The sequence below is a fragment of the Rhea pennata genome, chromosome 2, assembly GCF_028389875.1.
Source record: "Rhea pennata isolate bPtePen1 chromosome 2, bPtePen1.pri, whole genome shotgun sequence".
NCBI lineage: Eukaryota > Metazoa > Chordata > Aves > Rheiformes > Rheidae > Rhea > Rhea pennata.
The window spans coordinates 117,427,544-117,439,344 of NC_084664.1; the positions used below are offsets into that span (position 1 = coordinate 117,427,544).

General features: G+C 35.2%; 1 non-coding gene across 1 annotated transcript; it reads left to right on the forward strand.

Annotated features, from left to right (window-relative positions):
* Positions 1-10,203: 10,203 nt before the first annotated feature.
* Positions 10,204-10,276, forward strand: TRNAV-UAC (transfer RNA valine (anticodon UAC)). Its single transcript has one exon. It is a non-coding gene; the product is annotated as a tRNA-Val (tRNA).
* Positions 10,277-11,801: the final 1,525 nt, after the last annotated feature.

The following is an 11,801-nucleotide window of genomic DNA, read 5'->3' on the forward strand; positions in this document are numbered from 1 at the left end:
CATTTACTTTCTATGTGGTTTCTAGTTAGACCCCAAGGTTGCTGGGAGAGTTAAGTTGTGGTAGATAGAGCACAAATATCACACTCTTAATTGCCTCACGGTGTTAATCCCAAGATAACATAGAATAAATGGAGTTTTGTGGTTTCTTGGTAAGGTCATAAACATTCCTTGGTGCTAAATGGGTATCCTGCTTTGTACTCAAGTGTGTCTGCTGTGTAAATGAATGCCACAGAAATCCATGAGAAATGTACAATGACTAACTGTCTCAGGCTATTTGCAAAAGTTTGAGTTACAAATATTCAGCACTGAATTCAAGTAATGCTACTAAAAATCATGTAAAACAAGGCCAAGAAAATGCCTTTAGCCCCATTAAGGGTAGTAAACTTATTGCAGTTATTTTATATTTTAAAATGAACCTTAAAGATTTACAGGGGCTGGAGAGTGGAAGAGGTGAAGGAAAAAGATGTCTTCCTACCTCAAAGCGCTGTAGTAGCTACTTACTAAATATTCATGGAAGATTCGCAGTGATGTACTGCACTGCTAATATTCTTGAATGAAAGAGCCATGTACTTGAGGGAGCATATCAGTCTCCAAGACATCAGCTTTCTTTGGCTTCTCTGCTGTGATTGTATGTTACAATGATAATTACAATGATCCAGCAGCTCAGCCCTGTCGTGAGCTCTCCCTATGAGTCCAACACCTTCTTTTGTGGTACTCTGTTGAGCAACTAAAGAAAGTAGATAGTTTGTACCCTAATTGCAAATTCATTTCAGAGGGGAAACACCAGTCCTCAGAGGAGCCAGTTTTCAGACTGGGCCAGAGACTGTTAAAAGTAATTTAAAGAGGTTCTGGTCATTTTGAACCATAACAGTTGTTTCCTCTCTCTGCTCCTACCTCATCACTTTCAACTGTGCTAAGGACAAGTGGGCTGTAGCTAAGAATATAGTTCTAGTCCCATCTTTCAACTCTTACACTTTAGAGTATGGAGTAAATATTTGCTCTTTATCACAGTAGTAAAACCTACAGGCTAGAATATTTCCTGGGAATGTGGGAGATGGAGTTTCTAATGCCTTTTTTTTCCTCCCTGAAGTGTGACTTCAACACCATATCACAGGTGTCAGGAGATAAGGATGCACATCATCAGCATGCTGATGATGTTCTCTTTTGTATAAGTAGTTAAATATTCACTGGAGTAGAGAGGAACACAGATATCCGATTTGCTGAGAGTTTGTTTCTATAAACATGGGTAGAGAGTTTCTTCCCCATCTCAGAGCACATATTCATACTAGGGAACAAGGGAACAATTTCCCTACATGTTGTGATGAGATCTAGGTCAGCAACATCACATGTCCTGATTTCAGTACTGAATGCATGAGCAGCAGAGGAACTGAGATGTGAGAGAGAATTTAAACTTCAGGTTCCAGCAAGGAGTATACAGTGCATTTAGACAACAGCTAACACATATATAGTAAGTATGTAAGTGGTTTTACCAATAGAGCCTACTGTAGCAGGAAGGATTGACATTCCCATGCTGGTATGCTTAGTGGCTAGGTTATTTCCCATTAAGAATTTCCCATTCTGTCGTCTTTTGGCCTGCTTAAGGAAAGGGACTCAAGTTTATTTCATTCTATTGGTTATCCCCAAGCACTTTTTAAAGGTCAGCCCTCACTTGCAGTGTGTATGTAGTTTCTTATTTCTTGCTTTTTTATTTTATTTTGAAAATGAAACTTTTTGTATACAATGAAAAATGTAGTTGTGTTTTTCATTTCTCAGTACAGCAAAGAAATAAACTAAATTAGATTAAATGTGAATGAGGCTTCTTTTTAGCAATTACATTAAAAAAATCATTTATGTATTGTGTTCTTGGATTTTTTTTTTTTTTTTTTTTTTTTTTTTTTTTTTTTTGATAAGAAGGTTATAATTTGGACTACCTAGTGGCTTTGGATCCACTAGGCTTTGAATCTAAAGCAATCTCTAGTGTAAGACATGTTCAGGAGAAAGTCAAAAACAACTTGCCTTAAAAGAACTGACTGACAAATTCCAAGGCCTTGTTTTTTGTTTTTGTTTTTGTTTTTCATTTCTACAACTTCTGGAAAAGATCATGTACACTTAAGGATGACATTTGATTATATAAGCAGCATAATAATGTAATAACGATGTTACAAAAGATGAATAGCAAATTTGCCTGATTCCAGTAAAACAATAGATTAAGTTTCACCTGACGGCTTGTAGAAGATACAACATAGAAATGAAAATGGAATTCCGCTGAACAAATAATTACTTTTTCCCAGAAGACAACTGCAACTTGATGCTAAATAAAACAAAAGAGAAATTCAGGTGCATCTGTGCTGAAAAAAACTCAATAATCAAGCTATTTTATTTAAAAAAAGTTATTAAATAACAAAAGTTTTAATGCTCAATCTCTCAGAAAAGGAGATTCTTGGTTTAAAAAATAGGAACTAGACTGTGTTCACAGTAATGTAACATAAAATAAAGTGGAATTCATATTCAAGGCCGTTCTAATTGTAAAAGTAGTAATAAGTACATTCATTTTCACAGAAGCAAATAATTTTAAGGGAACATTGATGACTAATGTCTGTAAATAATTCTTTTCAATTCACATTTCAATAAGAAATATTTTAAGAAATGTTTTAAAAGAATATACAACATCAGAAAAAATGATAATGAAACCATTTTGTTTTCTGAATACTTCCTATGTCATACTCCTGTTGAGAAAATCGACAGTTATTCACTAAAACATTTCAATTAATGAATATATATTCAAGAAAATTACAATCTGCTCAATTTGGGAAAGAGGTGAAATTTACTGAATAAATTATTTGTTATGAATTATTCATCTATGTCTAATAACTATGCAATTTCCTGTAATTTCTAGTAAACACTATAACATTTGGTTTTCCGAAGGTATTAAGTAATCAGTCAACATGTCAACTGCTGTCATTTTTTAATTGAGGGTTATGAAGAGGTTGATGGGCTAAATTCTGAGCTTGTTCCCCTCAAATGAAGTTTATACTTACTCTACCAAGTCACTGGAGTCTCCTTAAACTTGCACTTTCTAAATAAAGTTATAATCTTGCCTTTTGTCTAAACAGTTTAATTGCCAGAAATTAACAAAACATAGAATTTGTTGCTTTCTTTTCCTGCTGTTTATATGATTTAGATATTTCCAAAGGCTTTTCTATTTGTTCATTTTTCTAACATAAAATATTCAGCAACAAGATAGAAATGGCCAAAAAAAAAAAAAAAAAAAGGAAAAAAAAGGAAAAAAGATAAACATATACAGTTGTCCACATTCCTCAGACAGTTGCTGGATGCCTTAAACAGTGCCATGAGAACCTCACAAAATGATTTGGAAATGTCAAAACTGCTAACCTCTTGCCCAAATGTGGTGGAGAATCGATGAACTAAAACTCAAAAGTCTCTTTTCTAAAATATAACAGTCCACAATGACCATAGGTCTAAGAACATTTCAATTTTGAAATGCTGCTGCAAAGAACATAACTTCTGGTAAAAGCATCACATCTTAGGCTTCTATCAAGGCACGTTGAACTGGCCAAATATGTTGGCATATCTGGAAAGATGCATAGAGAAATTTTTCATTTGCAGAACATCTGTGGAAAAAAAGGAGATTTCCACAAGAAAAGCTCTGGATAATAGTCTCATAATTTATTTTTTCTTGTGTACAAAAGATGTGCCAGTATCATAGAATCACAGAATCAGTAAGGTTGGAAGGGACCTCTGGAGATCATCTAGTCCAACCTCTCTGCTCAGCAGGGTCACCTAGAGCATGTTAGACAGGCTTGCATCCAGGTGGGCCTTGAAGATCTCCAGAGAAGAAGACTCCACAACCTCTCTGGGCAACCTGGTCCAGTGCTCTGTCACTCTCACAGGGAAGAAATTCCCCCTCACGGTCAGGCGGAACTTCCTGTGCTTCAATTTCTGCCCATTGCCTCTTGTCCTGTCACATGGGACAACTGAAAATAGTTTGGCCCCCTCTCCTTGACACCCTCCCTTTCAGTTTTTCTGGCAGAAAAACTTCATTCCTCTGGTGACAATCTTTGGTCAGTTATGCATTAATTGCCCTTATGACTTCTTACTTTTCAGCTATTAGAACTGCTTAACATTACAATATCCCATACTTACCATATTTGTTTTTCCTTTCTCCCTCAGTTTCATCTGTTATCTGGTCTTTCCTTGGATGTTCCTGGAGTGAAATGGGAAATCTGCCAACAACTTGATTTCCTCAAGGAACATGGTGAAATTGAAATAGCATGTTTTGCTAAGTAGCAACAATGACTTCACCTTACAACAGAGTATGTTTTGCTCATTTCTTAGACCTATATAAGCCAAGTTTTACTTTTTAACATGGGCTGTGTCACTTCCATTCATTGAGAAGTGAAAATCTAGCATGATATTAACCATAAAAATATGTCATATGCACTAGTTTATTCTTAAAACAAAATACTTGCAGGACCTCTTGGCACCAGACAATTCATTACCTCTGCCTGTTTGGGAATATTGACTCCAGCTATGGTATTTATCTTAACTAATTATGTGCTTTTGCTTTTCCATGCCAGTATCAGTTGTAGAAGTGGAGGACTTTCATAATGGTGCTGCATACTGTTAAGGAACAGATAGATAATAAGAAATCTAGTGGATGGATTTTTTAAAAAATGAATGCAATGCAATGACTCAATACATAACACAAAGAGGGCATTAAACTTGTAGAACTGGGTCATCATGCACAAAATATACTAGATATTAGCCTTTGGTTATTGCTTTTCCTGATCCACTATTTTCCCAACTCATTTGGAACATCAAACCCCCACCTCTAGTTTCTTTCAAGCCATGACCCACACGCTTTCCCCCGCTGCCTGTGACTCCAACTCCTTTCCCTTCACCTCAAGAAGTCTATCTACCACCAGGAGCTGTTCTCTCCATCTTGTCTCATACAAGCAACACCATGTCATTAACACTACGCCACATCTCCTTGATTGTTTCTGTCAAAGAGTGGATCAAAAGGGAAAGGGCTTGGGACAGGTTGGCTGGTTGCTGAAGATGACCCAGAGACCAACAGCAAGGTTTGCTGCTTGTGACGCTACTGATTAGCAGAAAAGGAGCAGAGCAGGCAGTTTTTGCTAGAAGTGTTCACTGTTACCCTCAGTTCAGCTCACCTTCATTTCCGAAGAAAGAATCCAGAGCCCCCACTCAGCTGGCTCAGGAGGCATAGGGTAGAGACTGGGCTCATTTTATGAATGAAATGGCTGTCTTTTGATACAGGAAAAACAGGTAGCAGAACTGTGGCTGTCCTAGCATACTACCGTCTTAGGTAACTGCCTAGTTTTCCTATATCTGAGGTGAGCTCTGTACAGTGTTGACAACCACATATCTTCAGATTTGGATGTTGCAAAATCAAAAATTTAAAGGCAGTTGTATAAGTAAACTTCCACTTAGAAAACACATAGATTTCCATCATCTCATTGATATAATGGGACATTATTTATTTTCGTATTTTGTCCCCTTTAAATTGTGAAAGAATGTTAGCTGGATTAAATGTGTTTAGGTTATCCCCCCTAAACTTCAATCCTACTTTATATTGGCTTTGTCACTTAAGAATATTTTAGTCATTTCCTGAACTCAGTCACATTTTTTTTCCTGAATAGGCAGACCAATTTAAATGTATTGTTGATGATACACAGAAAATGTGACTTGACTATTAACATATCAAATTAAAGAGGTTCTTTATCCACCTTATTATATCTCACGGAAACCTTTGACATTTGTTTCAGACAAATGTTTTGCTGCAAAAACTTGTTCTCGCTTCTGGCATTTTAACTAGCATTTCTCATTCAAAACTCCCGATCAGTGACCCAGAAGAAGTTCAGAGACATAGTACTCAAGTGGAGACTGGCCTTACTTCATGCAAATCCACCAGCTTTACCCTTTAATTTAACTACAAAGCTGAACCATCTCCTTTAAATGAGACACAGTAACATTTCAGTGTGGCACTCCTCGAAAAGTTTTATCTCTGTGGCTCTCATCCCCCTTACACAGGGTTATAGATGTTCTGACCATTACTCTTCATTATTATGCCAAACTAAAACAGATTAATAACATATTCTAACTACTTATGGTCACCTAATTATTACTGTTTTTGTTTATACTCTTCATACAGACCTAGACAACATAGTGAAAATTCAAAGTGCAGCTCCACAATTGTTAGCAGTACTTTCAATTGAAACACGCAAGAACACTAGTATATTATTTGAATTTAATTTTGATTACATTCAAACTAACTCTTATATTTCAAGTGAGAGGAGGTCTAACATTAGCATTCCATGCAGAAAGTGCTTAACATTGAAAATTTGTAAAGAAAATACTTGGGTATAAGATAATCACAAGAATGTTTCAGAGGTGTGGAAACTAAACAGACTAAGAAAAAAAAACACCTGTTTTTGAGAATTTTCAGTTTTAAAAGAGTTCTTACTCTTACCAAGTATAATTCTAAGTTATTAATTTCCAATATTACTTTATTTATATTTAAAGAAAAAAAAAGATAGCTCTGGAAGGATTTTGAAGGTCTCACATTCTAAGTGATATTAATTTGAAAGGAAAATTATTCTAAGCAAGAATGTCCAAAAGATTATTTATTGTCATAAAAGTTCTGAATAAAATTAATAAATCTGAATAAAATCTGAATGAATCTGAATGAATCTGAATAAAACATTTAAATATATCTCTAGAAAAGTAGATTATACCCAGTGATCAACTTTATTTTTCATAAATGTAAAGTCTATCTTCCTTTGTGCTGAAGGTTAACACTATTGCATGGTTTATAACACACCAGGCAAAGATCTACTAGTTCAACAATTTATGAGTCATCTATATTTTTAAGGGTTTGTTCCCAGTGTATGGAGAACGATGATATCAACACCCATATTACCAATGACCTTTATATTTGCGAGTGATTCATAGACTTGTAAGACATAGAGAGAGCATCAACAGAAAAGGAAGTAGCTGTATTTGAATGAGTGAAAGCTACTTGTAATTTCTCTAAAAAAAAAATGTTATCACATTCACCCACTACATTTCTCTAAAATCTATGGTGAGACAGACTCACATTTCACTTACCTTTATCTGTTTTTTTTTCCTTATTGAAATCCAGATGAGCACTCATTATGATGAGCAAGCAGCATAATCAATTTTCTCTATTGTATGAACTAGCTCACTGGAATGATCACATTTTCTTAAAATATGATAAGCAGGAAGCCCTCAAGTACAGAATTTTTCATAGAAACAAATTATAGCTGTTGCTGCTATTGATTTGTAGCTACCAAGGTTGAAAACAAAAGATATCTTTGGACAATAATATTCCGGATAAATGTAGTCCTGACTATAAAACAAAGAAGAATCATTTCAAAGCACCTGCATAATATCTTGCAGTGAGACAAGGAAGTTGCTGCCTAATACTAAAAGCAGTTCTGATGATTTTGTACGTTCACTAAATGAACTGAGGTCAAGACTGCTCGGGAATCTTTAATTTATTTAGGAATATTAACATGGAACTGAACTATTACCTTCTAAATAGTTTAGTATAATGAACAGAATCTCAGAATTAAATCTGTAATGTTCACTGAGTCCTTTTTTTTTTTTTTGTATAAATAAAATAAACTATCCAATGTGAACAAATTTGTCTAGGATTCAGATCCAGATTAAGACTCTTAAATTTAGGTCTCTGCATTAAGGAAGATCATTTGTCTAAACATAGGCATCTAATACTGTGCCCTAACCTATACAAGACATCAAAGATGAGTGATCACATATGATTTAGGGCTTATAGGCTTGCATGCCTCTATAGCAGGAGCTGAAGAACAAATACAATACTGGCTCAGCACCTAGAGTGATACAAGATGCCCTGCGTGGGGCAGCCAAATCCCACACTGTGTGTGTAAGCTCCCACTAGAGAGAGCAAGAGCTCAATTCAGTTGTCCCCACTTGGACTGCTAACACTATTTGAAATACTTTACAGTACCCCGCTCAGCTACCTGACAACATATTGTGCTTAAGCCATTAACTTGCTTTTATGGCCAGTATGGTCAATGGGTGCCAGAGAGTTGTTCAGCTCAAAGCAAATACCCTTATCTGGCCAGATGAATAGCTCTAAGGCTCTCTGGTTTTCCTGACCAAGGATTCATCATCATTTGCCTACACATAGACTTGTAGTGCTGTTTGATATGTTTGATAAGGGTGGATCAAGCTGGCAAATATGACAGGGCGTTCAAATCCATGACCTTCTGCAGTGGCAGCAGTGCATCTGCACACTAGTGCATTTCAGATAGCACTAATTGCCTATATTTAGATAGCTCATCTAAGAAGAAAAATTGTTTAACTAATCAATAAAGCTAATACTGCAATGACAGGATATTGCTCACAGTTCTATGTCCACAATTTCTATTGTTTCCGCTTTTTCTATGAATCATGCTTCTTAGATTTGGAACCTTAATTTTTAAAGTTTTATTTGCTTGTTCATACATTGTTATGCTATAAAACAATATTCTGACTTAAGTCCCTTTGGTTAATTTAACTTAATCTATGTTCATTTCTTTGGCAACAAACCGGGAGGCAAAAACTTCAAAGAATGTGGTAATGTGGTCATATGTGATAACCTTTTAATCACCTCTTTTTGTTTCTGAGCTACTGGAATAGCTGTGAGATATTTTGCCTTATCTTTCTCTGTACAGCATGAGAATATTCTTGTAAGTATACAGAAGAAAATGATGAGCCTAGGACAGCAGAGCAAAATTTGACCTTGCATTAGCGAGACTTCAGTTATGTGGCTACCAAATTAACCTTGAGTAGCAACAAGAAGGGCAAGGCCAGAGAAACGTCAGTCAGCTAATTGTATGCTTCTAATGCAGAGAAACACTGTAAAAAAATACATTTTTACTGCATCTCGCCTTCCTGTCCTTTTATAGCTTTGAAAGAAAAGCAACAATCTACAAAGAAATTAGCAACTGTCACGTAAAAGTAGTATTTTTGGAATGTTCTGCTATAGGTACTCTTAAGAAGAGAAAAGTAGAGACACTGTGAAATCTGTGTTGATGCTTTGGGAGTCTTAGGGCTGTACTTTTGTAGCTGCAATTTGTTATGATGCAAGTCACTTTCTTTTTGCACCATAAAGTTAATTTAGAAATAAATTTGCTTCAGTACACCAAAATCAGCTTCGAGCTTCAGTATCTAATCATAGGCAGTTATGTTCATATATCTACATTCAAGCAAGTGATTCTCTTTATGAGTTCAGAACCTTGTCATAAAGACTAACATCTGAAATGTAAAAAGCAGCAGATCTGATAGGCATAGATGAGCCCAGCCCATCAGCCACTTAAGGAGAATCTACTTCTTTGACCCCATGCTTCTCACAGAGGCAAATTCTTGGCCTTGACAGCTGCTATTAACTACAACTCTCTCTCTCAAAAAAAAAAAAAAAAAAAAAAAAAAAAAAGTCACCCCCCCAAAAAAAAAAGTCAGCAGAATTCTATAAATACTGAAGGATTCACGTATCTATCAAAGGACGTCACCGCTAGTTTGTACAAGATACCACCATATCAGTATCCTGCCTCTGCAAAATACCCTTGAATACTGATGACTCAGTATTCATATCATGCCATTGTGAGAACCCATAAAGTCCACATTTTAAAAGTCAGATGACATATTGAAAATGAAATAGGACAATAAATTATTCTTAAACCCTGTAGTTTACAAAAAAAAAGAAAAACAAAAGAGGATTGACAGGTAAGTGTTATATCATCTTCAGGGGTATGACCAAGAGGTTTCCATTCTTCATTTTAATCACAAACATTTCCATACTAAAAAATATTAACCTCACAACCTGGCCTAAATATGGTTGTTATTGTGAAATTTCAGGTGAGTGCAGAGGGAAGAGAGAGAGGAGAATCAATTATGAATCAGATATTTATGAATAAAATTTCAGAATTTGTCAAATCTGCCTTTGCTGTTCATTCTACTCTAGTAATATACACTGCTGAAAATTGTTTTGATCATCCTTATACAAATAGATATAAAGTGGTAACACAAATTCACGTTGAAATCAATGATTCAACTTGAATGGTGTTTTTTTTTTTTCTGGAGCAAAAATACCCATTATACATATGTATCAGTGGTGGTTCCATAGTGTAGTGGTTATCACATCTGCTTTACACGCAGAAGGTCCTGGGTTCAAGCCCCAGTGGAACCAGCGCTAGGAAATCTTTGGGAGGTTGGATTAGATGATCTCCAGAGGTTCCTGTCCAACATTTCTGATTCTGTGATAGCATTTATGTGTGAAGTGAGTGTAAAATGCTGAGGCATTAATACAGACAAAACAAATCAGAACAGAAGAGTAGAAGAGTAACGGGTAGAGTTTCTAAGACACTCATTGGTCTCTCTGTCTCTAAATCATGCGGGAAGTTATCCGTTTGTTTGTTTGTTTTTTGTTGTTTTTCATTAACTCATGTGTCCCTCTGCCTATGTACAATAAGACAAAATGACAGCAAGTCAGATATTCTAGGCATATATAATATCTTCTTTTAAGTATACAAATAAATTCTATGCCTGGACAAATTTCTAACTGCTTCTAGTCTTTAAAATGATCCCAAATGCCTCTTAGTGTATGTTTATAAACAACACCTAAGGCTCTCAGATAAACCTTTATCACAAAATTTAAAAGTAAGCAGAGTCAGGTAATGATTATCAGGTATGTTACAGTAAATGCATGGAGTAAACATTCGCAAGACATATTTGCAGACACAGGCTTCAGATAATTTTATTTTTTTAATAAAACTTATTTTAATACAACTCTTGAATTGTAATTGTGAAGAATTGTATTTAAACAAATAAGATAAAGTGAACAAGGAGGAACAGATAATGTTTAAGTCTCTGTGTAAGGCAGCAAGATACTTTGAGTTTCTAAAAGTTTCTAAAACAAATCTTTTGTGAATCTTTATCAGTAGACAGATGGATTCACTCACTGTCTTTTGCTTATAAGTAACTTTTCCAGAGCTGAAACTGACAGTTGTGATACTTATGGCTACATTTCTTGTCAATAATATCTTCCTTTGGGTAGAGCATGGTGCTGCTAATGCCAAGGTCACGGTTTCAATCCCCGTATGGGCTACGCTGAGGGTTGGACTAGATGATCTCCAGAGGACCCTTCCAACCTTACCATTCTATGATTCTATGATTAATATATGGAAGAGCAAGACACTGCCAGAAAATGATATGCCACCAGCAATCTTTTATATACTACTTTTATTCACTTTAAATAACATAGTATTAAAAAAAAATAAAAGGAACAAAGCTACTGTAGACAACCTTCTAGAGAAAAAAACAACTATAAGTAGTATTTTAAAACACTTTAAAAATCTGAGATGAAAAGCACTTTCTAAATGTAGCTTCTGTGCTTTCATCCATTCATTCAAAATGTCTCACACTTTAGTATCATCAATTTGAGAGAACAAAAAAGTCAAATATATTACTGAAGAAAAAAGAGCATGTATTTTGCCCATAGATCTTACGTACGTGCAAAATTAGAACAAATCACAATAATGCTAAAGACAGTTGGAAAAATATGAATATTCAGTTTTTTAATAGATATTATAAAACTCACTGAAGCAGGCAAAAAAGAAAGTCTGATGGATCTTTGGTGTGTCTTCTGAAGTTTATAAAATCTAGAAAACAGATGAAACAAGATCATCTCTGAATTCAGCAGTTTGATAGAGAGA